The sequence below is a fragment of the Apodemus sylvaticus genome, chromosome 1 (assembly GCF_947179515.1).
Source record: "Apodemus sylvaticus chromosome 1, mApoSyl1.1, whole genome shotgun sequence".
Classification (NCBI taxonomy): domain Eukaryota; kingdom Metazoa; phylum Chordata; class Mammalia; order Rodentia; family Muridae; genus Apodemus; species Apodemus sylvaticus.
This window is the reverse complement of record NC_067472.1, coordinates 202806267-202819403: the sequence shown is the minus strand read 5'-3', so window position 1 is coordinate 202819403 and position 13137 is coordinate 202806267. Positions and strand designations below refer to the sequence as shown.

The window sequence follows — 13137 nt, the reverse complement described above, 5'->3', positions numbered from 1 at the left end:
CTAAAACTAATAACTAAAACCAAGGAAAGTTTATTTAAAATCAGGCTTACTTAATAAATGATCCTCAAACTATTCAGTGATTTAATTGACATATGGGCATGATAAACACTGCAACTGGATCGTGGTTAACACTAGACAGAACTGTGCCCATGCCTCTCCCCCCAGCAGGGCTCTGTTCAGGCTGTGGACACTCTGCCTTGTCAAATAAGGTCAGTTTTCCCAAGTACATTCTCTACAGGAACATCTCTCAAACCTTCTGCTTCTGGCAGCTGAAAGCCCATGCTATCTTGAGCAGCAACCGAAGACTTAATGCTTTCCTGTAGGACAGCCAAAGACTGGCCAAGGAAGCCATCTTGTTGACCATGGAAGCCAGGACAAATATCTAGGTAGCCTGCAAGTCTTTGCAATTTTAGTGGAAACAGAGACAATTTGGTTTATACTTCTGCTACAAGTTATTCTTTTCAGAGTTTTGAGGATGTGGATTTACTAACTGCAGCTTTAACAGGGCAGACACCTAAGCTTATTTACCAAGACAATAGCTAGCTGCCTTTCTAATTCATTTAACTGGGGCCCCAGGCTACAGTTTTCTAAAACTTGTAGGCCTCTTGCTGAGAAAGAGAAACACAGTGTACCTTGTTGGCCTACTTCCCTCTTAAAGAGACAATCTCACAAAACAAGTTCTATGTAAACTTTTTACTCTTAATTTATTTAAAATTACTGCTTTGCAATCACTGCTCTCAGTTAACCAACATCTGGGATTCCTGGTAAATGAATTGAAACTGTTTCAAGCTAAAGTAAATTTTGAGGGTCTATAAACCAGCTTAAGACCTGCAAGTACAATTCCTTAGAATTTCTAAGGAAGTAAAAGCTTAAATAATTAGTGTTCTAAACATTGATTTACAATTTGTAACAAAAGTTATAAAAGTGTAAGAAAGCAACTAAAGGTAATAATGTTTCAGATTTCCTCTACTATGCTATTGTTAGATGAAAACTTCTAAAGTTCACAATTTTAACAGGAATGAATGGAGTTCTAATAGGCTATTAATGTAGACCTGGTTCTTCAGGCTTTTAAAATATTGATGCTAGTGGCTTGGATTAGTGGTAGATACTTTTAATCCTGGAACTGGAGGCAGAGTCAGGCAAATCACTTAGATGGAGGCCAGCCTGATCTACAGAGTGAATTAATATGTAGGGCTACATAGCAATTAATATACAAACATACATATATACACATTTATAAATACATATTATTACTGTCAAAATTTCTAAGTTTTAAATTTTTAAGGATGTCTTCTAAATATAAACTTGAACATTATTCTACTAAATACTTCATTTATACTTGAGGGAGTTGACATGTATCCACCACGTTAGATCAAATGGACTCCAGATAACTATTCTTGTCAATAGTTTAAATAATATGTTAATAATAATAAGTATAAATAATAAACTATGTTTCCCTGCCTGCATCCTGTTCCAGAGTGTAGAATTCCTACTTCCTCCTCTCTCTCTTCCACTCCCTCCCTGTTTTATAGCCTGGAAGTTGTGTCTGAAAAAGCCTATATTACAATTGTATTACTGAAAGTCTGTTAATAAAATGCGGTTCCCCTCTTTATGGGCATGACTAATCTCATTCAATTTGCTCCCTAAGGTGGAATATGTGGGGGGGCGGGGCAGCGAGCAGGGCGGGGCGGCCCTGGAGGAGGAGAACTTGGCTGCCTTGGAGAGCAGCTGAAATGCCTGTTCTTCAGGCAGGGCAAGCTGGAGACTGAAGCCATTCACCTGGCCCTGTCCTCAGATGCAGCAGAATGTCTTCCAGTATCCAGGATCAGGACTGGTTCCCCAAGGCGAGGCCAGCTTCTCCCTGATGCTGAGCCCTGGGGGCTCCATGGTGCAGATGCCTGTCACCCCTCCAGCAAAGCTCTCTGCTCCAACAAACCCCGCCCACTTCTGGGTACCAGTCACCAGACATGAAGGCCTGGCAGCAAGGAGCAATGGGAATCAACAATGTCAAGTTGTCCTAAGCCAGCCTGCACCTGCACAACCAGCAGTTTACAACAACATGAGCTTCACCTTGTCCATGGCAGGTGCAAATGCGAATGTTCAGAACATAAATCTAATGATGGTCCAGATGCAAATGAGCTCTCTGCAGATGCCGGGGATGAATGCTGTGTGCTCTGAGCAGATGAATGATCCAGCACTGAGACACACAGGCCTCTACTGCAACCAGCTCTCATCCACTGACATTCTCACAACAGACACAGATGGAAACCAGGACAAGAGGACAGAAGAGTTCTTCTGTGGTGACTATGGACTAGAGGAGCTCTACAGGTGCAGCAGGTTCAGGTGTTTGCTGACGTCCAGTGTACAGTGAATTTGGTAGGCAGGGACCCTCACCTGAACCAGTCTGGTCCACTGGGAACTCAAAAGTCCACATCAGGACTACAGAACCCCTAGGCCCAGCAGAAGAGCCTCCTTCAGCAGCTACTGACTGAATAAGCACTTTTAAAGGAATGTGAAATTTAAATAAGAGACATGCAGAGTTATATGAATATATTATATAGTTCTCTGGGATTTTTGATATCTCAATCTGCAGCCATTCTTCCGGTTAAGGCATATGGAGAAAAAAAAAGAAAGAAAAAAGTTCACTTTTGGTGGGAGATTGAGAAGTGGTTTTTGTTTCCTTCTTTGTAAAGGCCTTGGATATTGAAAAGAATAACAAGGCAAAACAGTTGGTCAATCTTATTTCTTGAGCCAAAATTTAATTATTCTTATTTTTATAATCAGTCATTGGCTTCTGATCTACAGTAAGACTTTTGGAGGCCCAAAATAACAGGTTGGGAGATAATGAGGAAAACCACCATTCAGGCCTGTCCCTGCCCTGGAAGAAGAGCCTGTGGGCCTTGCCTGTCTGTCCACCAAAGGCTGTCTGACTCCTCTCACCACAGCCCCCTCCCCTGACCCAGGCAGCTCCTGTGTACAGTCAGCTTCTTCAAGCAACTCTGTATCTGTTGGCATCAAGAGGATATTTTGCCTCTGCATATGCGCCCCTTCTCCTTTTTATAAAGATGGATGTAAACCAAGGAAACCACCCTCCAGGAAAGAGGATGAGAGGAGTATATTCATCAAGGAATCCAAAATGCAGTTTGGGGGAAAATGCAATAATTTTTGATGAGATGGGAGAAGGACAAGAACCGAGTTCTATCAATTATTGTAGATACGATTTTCTGATTAAGTCTGCGGGGAAGGCAGCCTGTTCTTTCTGCTTTTACGCTGTTAACAGCAAGGTAACTAAAGTTATTTAAAATAAAATTAAGTTCATGATCCAAGTAGCTTTTTTCCCTTAAATCTCACTGTAACTATATTTTGATTTCTTGTAGAAATTAATTTTGTTCTGTTTAATTTTATTTTTTTTTCATCTTGGTTTTTCTAAATTTGTGTGTGAAATATAAGGTTGATAGAATTGCAATTACATTTGGCTGGTGATTTCATTATCCCAGTCACTGTGAAGCCATGCTAGGATTTACTCTGGGTCTCATCAAAGTGGCACCACTGGAAAAGAGCTATTGTAGCTGAGCTCGAGGAGACCACCCCAGAGCATCCAGGCTCAGCTGATCAACGTGCACAGGCTGCGTGTATGAAGGGAAGTCAGTGCTCAAAGAAAAGCTCCTCTTTTTTTTGTCTCAGAATAACTTTGGGAATTTGAACTTCCATCGGTGCAAATGTGTTTCTCTGTTCTGCTCCGAGGCCAACTGGTACCATGTTACCCCGTCTTGTTACTCTTCCACATCCTGTCTCATCCTGGCCCTGAGAAAGGAGCCAGTGGACTGACTCTAGTGCTAGCAGTTGTGCTCCAGGCCAGGCAAGCCTGAGTAGGGCGTGGCCAGAGCAGCCAAGGGAGACTGAGGCACTAACCTTGCCCAGCACCCTGGGCACCTGTTACCTCTGCTCACACAGCAGAGAAACGGCCATAACAACCAATGCGGATGAGGAGCGTGGACCCAAGACTTCAAGGAAGAAGCCATTTCCCCAGATCCTTCCTTCTGCATCTCACCAGCCCTCATACAAACAACTCCACTGAACAGCATCGACTCAGAAACGACAGGAGTTTGAAAATGGTGGAAGGGCTCATGTGGTAGCAGCTATGAAATAGAAATAGAACCCTCAGCTACAGACATTATCTTTTTTAGTTTTTCAGAAAATGCATCCCTGTTCCCATTCATTTCTAGCTTGAAAGCCCAGCCATGCTACTCTAGATCCTTCCAAACTGCTCTAGGAGGCCGTTTCCATTCTCTCTGTGATAACGAATGTGCAGCCTTCAGGAAGTTCACCTTTGATTTTAGCATTCCAGATGAAGTCTCCTGACTCAGCCCTTTTACCTAAAGACCTAGCAAAGAACAGCAGTAAGGAAAGTTGGAGATGCTTATGTCCTCCCCATCCCCACTACACCTTAATGTATGCATGTCACCTTCACGGTTTTATAATTGCACTGTTTGTTTTATGAATGTACAGATTAAAATTATTGCTACATTTGAGGAGAATGAAAATGCTTGCTTCTATGTAATTCCTGTCAGTCCACAGGAAACTGACTTTTTCAGCTACTGAAAAGAATTTGTTTAAGAACCTCAAAAAAAGTGGAATGCATGCTATGTAAATATGCTCCCAACAGTCTCAGCCCTGAAATCAATCACTCTAATCATAAGCAAGATATAGTACTTATGAAGTAGTTGCTTCCTGATTGGCAGCTGATATTCTGGATCCTACACTTAGTCAAGATAGTTATGTTTTCTTACATTAGAAAAACCATAAACCGTGGCATCAAGGGAAGGAAATTGTTGCATTCATCATTTTGGAGCCAAGAATAATTTGATGATAATGGTATCCTGAAACCATTTTCCGATTCATAATAAATATCTTTCAAACACATCTTAATGTGTTATTATTTCTGTTTCTCCTAATCAGCAAAATTTAGCAAATCTTTATGGAGTGAACAATTCATTAAAATCCGTCAGTGATATATAACACAGAGTAAAAAGAGCAACCGTAGTATAGCTGAATAGCATATTCTCCTAAGGATGCTATCATGGCTCCTCATTTTAGGCAACCCATATACCCATTTTTTTTAAATCTGTAAGGTCCAACGCAAGAAAGAACAGATATTCTGTTTAAATGAAAATATGATTTCCTACGCCTCACGTATCTTTCAGTTGATACAGAAAGAAAATAGTGTCAGGTTGGGAGCTTGGCTCAGTGATTAAGAGCATTGGCTGTTTGTCTAGACGACCTAGGTTTGGTCTCCAGCTCTCATAGGATGGCCCACAACTGCCTCTAACTTCCTGCATTTCCAAGGGTCTTGGAAATGACCTTCTGACTTCTATAGCTGATAGACATGCATGGTGCACACACACATTCATACAAAACACTTATGCTCAAAAAACAAAAATGCTAAAAATATTTTTAAAATCCTGACTGCAAAATATGCTCCGCAATGGTGACACAAAAGATGTGGGAGTAAACAAACCATCTGAGTTCAGGCCATGTCATATGAGATGGGATGCTCTGTACATGTTACAGCAAGGATAGAAAAGTACCCTGGCAATCAGAAGACAAAGAATACCACAGAGTCACACAGCCAGAGAAATCTCACGCAACAGATTTGTTGGGAGGGGAAAACCCAGAGAGGTATATGGAGAGAATATCTTCTGTTTGTATAGATCAGACACCTGTCAATTAAATTCTGCTGGCCAATAGTTTAGGCAGACTGTAGGAGGTGGGGCATACCGGAAGCAGAAAGTATTTTGGGACAGTGCTGATTGGAAGATTCACCTGAGAATATGTGACAAGACAGGCCCATGGTATCTGAGCAAAGGTAACCAGACACACAGCAGAATATGAATTAGAATAAATGGGTTAATTTTTGTTATGATAAAGTCAGAAATTAGCCTGACTATATGACTAGAGTATTTGTAAATAGAGTTTGAGTTTGAGTCTTATTCCTGGGAGCATGGGGCTGGGAGGAAGAACCAAACTTAACTTCTACTGGGCTGGCTGCCTGTGCTCAGATGAAAGCCAGCAACAAACTGAGTAGAAGACAGGGATATATACCTGTTCTTGGGGTTTGGCACAAATCTTTGAAGATAGGGATTGGTGGGATTTCGACTTGTGTGCTTGGGCTACTCTGTAAGGATGGAGTGTGGATGGGGAAGACTGAGGCTGGCCTGTAGGGCAGTTGGAGTGTTCTCTGCGTGGAAATTGGCAGTTGGAGGTGCTCAGGGGAGGAGTTTTGCCACTCCTGTGCCTCAAGGGATTTACACACATATCTGACACTGCTTGAGTGGCCAAGAACAGAAACTAGATATTCAAAATACTTAAATAATATCAATTCTACAGATCTAAAAATACATGCATAAATAAATAAATATAACAATTTAGTTGGTTCTTGTGATATTCTGATATACTCATAAATCAGTGCCTTATTTAGCCATCAGAGGAGATTTTTCATGTATCTGATGGGAACAAATACAAACAATCAGACATTATGAGATAGAGAGACAGAGATACATACAGAAAGACCAACAAACAGACACACACAGAGAAGAGAGAGAGAGAGAGAGAGAGAGAGAGAGAGAGAGAGAGAGAGAGAGAAGCACACCACTTCATATGAGATAATTCCATTAAATACCTCTTCTCAGAGTTCAGGAAATCCTGAAGTAGAAAAATAAGAATAAATAATATACTTTCCATAGGATAGACCAGACACAAGGAGAACAAAGCCTTCTAAGTCAACTGATCAAAACTTATTTGTACACACAGACACTGAGGCAGCAAACATAGGGTGTACTGGGGTGTGCAAACAAGTCTTCCCCAAACTTGTCTTTCAGTTTAGTATTTTTATAGGACTCCTGAATGTGTAAAAATATGTCTCAGTTTCTTGTGTCTTCTCTTGAGCTCTTTCCTTCCGTCTGTTTGCTAAGTCTTACTTTGTTGAGCTTTTCTAAGTTTCATTTCTGAAATTAAATATACAGATCTAGAAGAGAACCCCCTTCCTAAAATTATCTGCTGGCCTCCAAACTTTTATCCCTTTAGTGATCCATATCAAACAAACAAACCAATAAATGCTAAGTATCTTAGATGAGACTTAGAGAGATGCTCTAGTGATTAAGAGCATGTACTAAGGAGAGAGAAAAATGAGGGAGGTGATTGGAGAAGGGATGGAGAGAAGAAGGTTTATGGGACATATAGGGATGGGGGATCCGGGAAAGGGGAAATCATTTGGAATGTAAACAAAGAATATAGAAAATAAAAAAATTAAAAAAAAAAGAGCATGTACTGCTCTTTCAGAAGACCCGACTGTAGTTTCTAGTACCTCATAAGCTGGCTCACAACTATGAAAGTGGAAGGTAACATAAAGCAACATCTGAAATTGTCTTCTGACCTCCACATTCGCATGCTGTGTGCACATATCCACCCACTGTTCAGGTGACATTCCTTACTGTATATGAAGGTACATCTCTGTATTTTCAATTGTTAAATCTGTAGTGACAAAGAGCTAAGTGATGGCAGGAGTTTGATGCTGTCATTTCTGAACCATCACTGTGTTTTAGATTTTAAATTTTGCTGATCTACAGCTGCTCAAAATGTGAATGTCATTGCCTGGTGGAAATCCAATAGATATTCTGGCACTACCTTACTGCTGATTGCTAATTACAAATATCCGACAGCCAATAGAGAGGTCAAAAATACTGGGGTTGACCAGGGCACGAGACAGACAGAGGGGACAAAAGCAGATACAGGAGTAGGAAAAGATACTGATGGAAGCAGAAGATAGGGAACAGAGCTGTAAACAGTGAGAACCAAATGGGTAGGTAGATTGTTGTACAACTTGAAGTAAGTTGAAATGAGCTATCCCATCAAAATGCCTACAGCTTTGACCTATACAGAAATCTATGTTTTATTTATGCTGTAAGCTGCTCTGTGAAAAGCCCTGTTTTCACCTATGCTCACAACAATACACACCTGCAAAACAGTATGTGATGCAGCTTCTTGGGTGTATGGATGATTAAACTGATGGACAATCTCATGGTTTCCTAAATAGGGGAATCCAGAGAAGCTTCCATCCCTCTTCCAAACACAATTGACCTTCCTGCCTGACAAGTGTAGCCCAGCTTCCCACATCTTTCTCTTGCTCACATACCCTTTGAGCCTTGGTAACAGGCTCTCAGGGCAGCAATAGAACCCCTGAGAACAGTCTTTGATTTATTCGTTGTGCTGTATGCACAGAGGCAGAGAAGGCCCACACAGAATTAAGTACACATGTATGAATGCTCACATCTACAAGCATAATCTCTCACTCATGGAGAAACCTCCCGTGACAGAGAGGCACATGTAGACACACATACTGCAAAATGGTTGTTTACAACTGTATAGCCATTTTCTCTACTGTACTCTTGAGAAACTGCCCTGAGTCACCATGAAACCAGACTTGTGTGTTAGTTCATGCTAACTGTGGCATCCACTGCTTCCTCCTTTTCCTGGACTTCAAACAAAATGTGTGGGACCCTAACAGCTGTCCAATCATGTTCTCTCTTTCAGATATCTCTGGATAAAATCTGTAAGGGTCCTGGAATGCCAACTGCAGGACCAGTGTGGTGGCCAGTCTTTCAGCCTGGTACGTCTATCTAGAAAGCCATGTCACAGATGGAGATAGATGCATAGTGCTCTCACAATGCAGAGGGGAGAGGCACTCAACAGTAAGTGACAGGCATGCCACTTCCCTCATTCATCTCAGAATCTGTGTCTCCCCAGGTGGCTCCAGTCAGTCTGTGGAAAACTTCATCCCGCTGCTCCCTCTGAATCTCTCTTGACCATTTAAAGGTAAGTCGCCTAAGAGATCACAGCAACAGAGCTTGTGAGCAATGAGTCTTTCTTGTCACCTGTGCCTTTGTGTAACCATTTAGTATCTTTTAGCTTATGGCAGCTATATTGGTGATTTGTGGAGTTTGGTTCTCCAGAACTTGAGCATGCTATATCAGTAACTCTGGCCTAAATAGAACATCCACATCACTGTCACTCAAAGCTCACTGAAGCTGAGGCAAGAAAACATGTGGCCAGCCTGCCTTATATGGATATCCTACCTCAAAAATGCATGATTGTCATTCAGACAGGTCACTCTACCTGACACCTCATAGACTACAAATGCCTCTTACTATGCTAACAGGAAAATGTCAGCTGCAAGGAGGATAAACTGCTCTTTAAGTGTGTTAATGAAATTACCTGAGAGGGTCTTTGCTTGTTGATGGAGAATCACCAACATATCAGCACAGCCCTTCTCTCCTCTCTAGAATTGGCTTTACTTGCGATCAGATCTAACTATGTAATCCAAACTGGCTAGATGTCTTGGTGTACTTCTCTCTCTATCCCAAGAAGCAGGACTTGAGATGTAAGGCAGAATAGCATATTTTTTGTCTTCTGGGTGACTTATCTGATTACCTTGAACCTTAGTGAAAAAGAAAGGAAAGATATTAGCAACTTTCTACCTAAACGATCATGAAGTTCAGAACATTTGTTCCTTCTTCATTGCTGAATTTCCACATCCCATGTTCCTTCAGGCACTGTTTAAATTTGGCATTTAACTCAGCCCAAAACATATATACGTAGTTTATCCCAGTCACACTAAACTCCTAGAGCAACTCCTGAGGGGCCTATGCTCAGGACGCTAAACAATAGGAAAATTGGCAAGATTTTCTATCTTTTATTATCTCCAACAGATCCTCAACTTGTAGCCACAAGGTCTCCTCAGAAAACATATTCAGAGTCTACAGCATAAATACTATTATTCTTTCTCTGATTCAAATCAAGGAGAGCTAATGGCTAAGTAGGAAGTCCATATACACCTGGCTAAAATATTCCATGTTCTCCTTCTCTTGCTGTCTTGGGATTTTCAGGGACTTTAAGTTTCCCCTAGAACTCCACACTGTCTACTTCCCCATGGGTTCTCTGCCTGATCCCCCACCCCACCTCCCCTTCAGTACTTGCATCAAGACTGAGGAGACCCAGGCAGGCTCATGAGCCGGTACACGGTTACAGAGTTCTATGTTCATGGATTTCTATTTTTTTCAGAAGACTTTGTGCATGTGAATTTTTGGTCGATATGTAGGTATATGAATTCATTATTAGAGCCAAGGTCACCCAAGGGAATTAGAAATTGAGTAGAGAACTTATGTGCGAACATATAGGTGCTGAGATCAAATAAGTTCCGATTGAATGAGATGTTTTTTTCAGTACTGAGCCATGTCTGGATCCTCACTCACTGTCCATAAATTAATTTCTACTCTACAGAGCATTGGAGATCAGAATGCTTTGTGTCCTCCTCATGTTTTGATCTAGGAACATTTACAAGTGATGACCTGGCCCCTCAGCCTAGTCCTGTACTTATAGTACCACCTCACTTACAACTCTGCACTGGCCAGCAGCAAGTCGGTCTGGGATTGGGTTGTGTCTTTGTGTACAGGGCCAGCTGTGATATGAAAAGACCTAATCTGTGTCTTCACTTAGACCAACAAGCAAGGAGAGGTGAGAATAATAGGGAAGGCTCTAATAGGAGAAGTGAAGAAAAAGTGTGTGTCTGGGACAGATGTGGAATGGAATGTAAGCATTGCAACAAGGACACTTAGAGATTCACTTTCTGTACTCATCTAGGCACAGACATGTAAAGGGCCAGTGGTAAGAAAACCTTGTGGGGAGGCCCGGGCCCCACCCTGGCCAGAAGCGGCCTGTGCAGCAGTAGCTCCTGCTAGCAGAGCGGATCTGCAGGGAGGGCGAGAGTGAAGCAGGAACCGGACCTTGTGCTGCCTTCCAAGCTCCTTCCAAGCTCCCTTTGCGTTCAGGGAGGAGGATAGTGACCACTGGGCCCTCGGCATGGCCTGAGCTCGGGGCTCTGGGCTCCGGAAGGTGGCGCTGAGTGCCCGGGCGCTCTAAGGCTTTAAGTTCAAGAACCCCGTTGAGATCTCACTGCAGGAGCAGGTGTTGAGCTTGTGCAGTGATCAGGACATGGAGGGCTGGCTCGAAGGGATCAGCAGCCGCGGCCACCGCGGTCTCTTCCCGACCTCCTCTGTACAGGTGATCTGCACGACCAAGCCTGGCCCACCGGCAGACGTCGGCCAGGGAGCTCCGCCCGCTCCGCCAACGCGCCGCCCTGGCAGCTTTGAGCCTCTGCCCGCCGCGCTGCCCGCCGCCTTCCAGCTGCTGACAGCTGGCAACGCCAGCTTCCTTCCAGCAGGGGCGCCCTACAGCCGTCGCCCCAGCAGCTCCTCCCTGGTCACCAGGCCAGCCTAGGCAGAGATGATGACTGGGATGATGAGTGGGACGACAGCTCCACAGTGGCCGACGAGCCAGGCGCGCTGGGCAGCGGCGCGTACCCAGACCTGGCAGGCTCGGCAGCAGCGGGAGGCAGCGCAGCCAGCGGGTACCTCTGTCCACAGGCTGGGACCTGTCGCTGGGCTCACGCGGCTACTCGGTGCCCCCGCCTCAGCAAGTGTCTGGAGCCAAGAGCTCCGCCTCGGTGAGCCTCAACCTTAATCATTCTCCACCTCTGTCAGGTCGGGCCGGGAGGCCTTGGTGCTGAGAGAGGCGTCAGGCTTCGTGAAGGATAGGGACAAGCTGTGTGCATGGTGCTGGGCCCCTACGGCCCGAGTGGCAGGAGAACCCCTACCCTTTCCAGTGCACCATCTACGACCCCACCGAGCAGACCAAGTTCAAGGACTGAAGAGTTGCATCTCTTACAAGCTGGTGCCCATGCATACCCAGGTGCCCGTGCACAGGTGCTATCAGCACTTGGACTGGCTGTGTGCTTGCCTGGCAGAGAAATTTCCCATCATCTCGGTGCCCCATCTGCCCGAGAAGCAGGCCACCAGGCGCTTCGAGGAGGACTTCATCTCCAAGCGCAGGAAGGGTCTGATCTGCTGGATGAACCACATGGCCAGCCACCCTGTGCTGGCGCAGTGCCATGTCTTCCAGCATTTCCTGAGCTGTCCCAGCAGCACTGATGAGAAGACCTGGAAACAGGGTAAGCAGAAGGCTGAGAAGGATGAGATGGTGGCTCCAACTTCTTCCTCACTCTGAGCACACCACCTGCCGCAGCCCTGGACCTGCAGGAGGTGGAGAGCAAGAAAGACTGCTTCAAATCCTTCCCCAAGATGGATGACAGCGCGCTGCAGCTCAACCACACTGCCAACGAGTTCGCGCGCGCAAGCAGGTGACTGGCTTCAAGAAGGAGCATCAGAAGGTGGGCCAGTCCTTCCTGGGCCGCAGCTAAGCCTTGAAGCTGCATCAGCAGGCCTTGTCCGCGGGTCTGAACCAGGCCATTGCTTTCCCTGGAGACGCCTATGACGCCATCAGAGAACTCTTTGCTGAGCAGCCCAGGCAGGCCATGGACCTGGTCATGGACTGTTAGCACTGTATCAGGGGCGCCTGGCCAACTTCCCAGACATCATCCATGTTCAGAAAGGAGCTCTTACCAAAGGAAAGGAGAGTTGGCTACACGGGGAAGAAGGGAAGATGGAGGTCAAAAAGCTGATGTCATTCAAGACCGTTGTAACACTGTCTCCTTCACCACATTGGCCGAGATTCATCACTTCCATCAAATTAGAGTAAGAGACTTTAAATCACAGATGCAGCATTTTTTACAACAACAAATAATATTTTTCCAAAAAGTGACCAAGAAGTGGGAAATCCATTTTGTGGAGGAATAAATACATAATGATTCCTGATATGGTTAGTCTATTATGAGATTCAAATTAGATATAAAAATACCTTTTCTGTGGAGCCTGGAAGTGAGAACCTTTCAACAGAATTTAAATTTTATTTTGCCTTCTTCCTATTAAACATCAAATTGGTGACTAAAGTTGGTAGACAAACTACTGCGGTCTGAGGCTCATTTAGTAGTCAGACTGATGGACAATTGTGATGTCAATTATCTAAGGCTCATGTCATTTGACACACTGACACATACATTGCCTTTCTTTATTCTTAGTGGCTTCAAAAATATTTTTTTGTAATTGTTTGAAAAATTGTAAGGAATAACGTATTTTCACAAACAGATAGATAGATAAATAGATAGATAAACAGATAGATAGATAACCA

At 43.9% G+C, this 13137-nt stretch overlaps 1 pseudogene; it reads left to right on the top strand.

Annotated features, from left to right (window-relative positions):
- The first annotated feature begins 1795 nt into the window (after positions 1-1795).
- Positions 1796-12746, top strand: LOC127671805 (sorting nexin-18-like; annotated as a pseudogene).
- Positions 12747-13137: the final 391 nt, after the last annotated feature.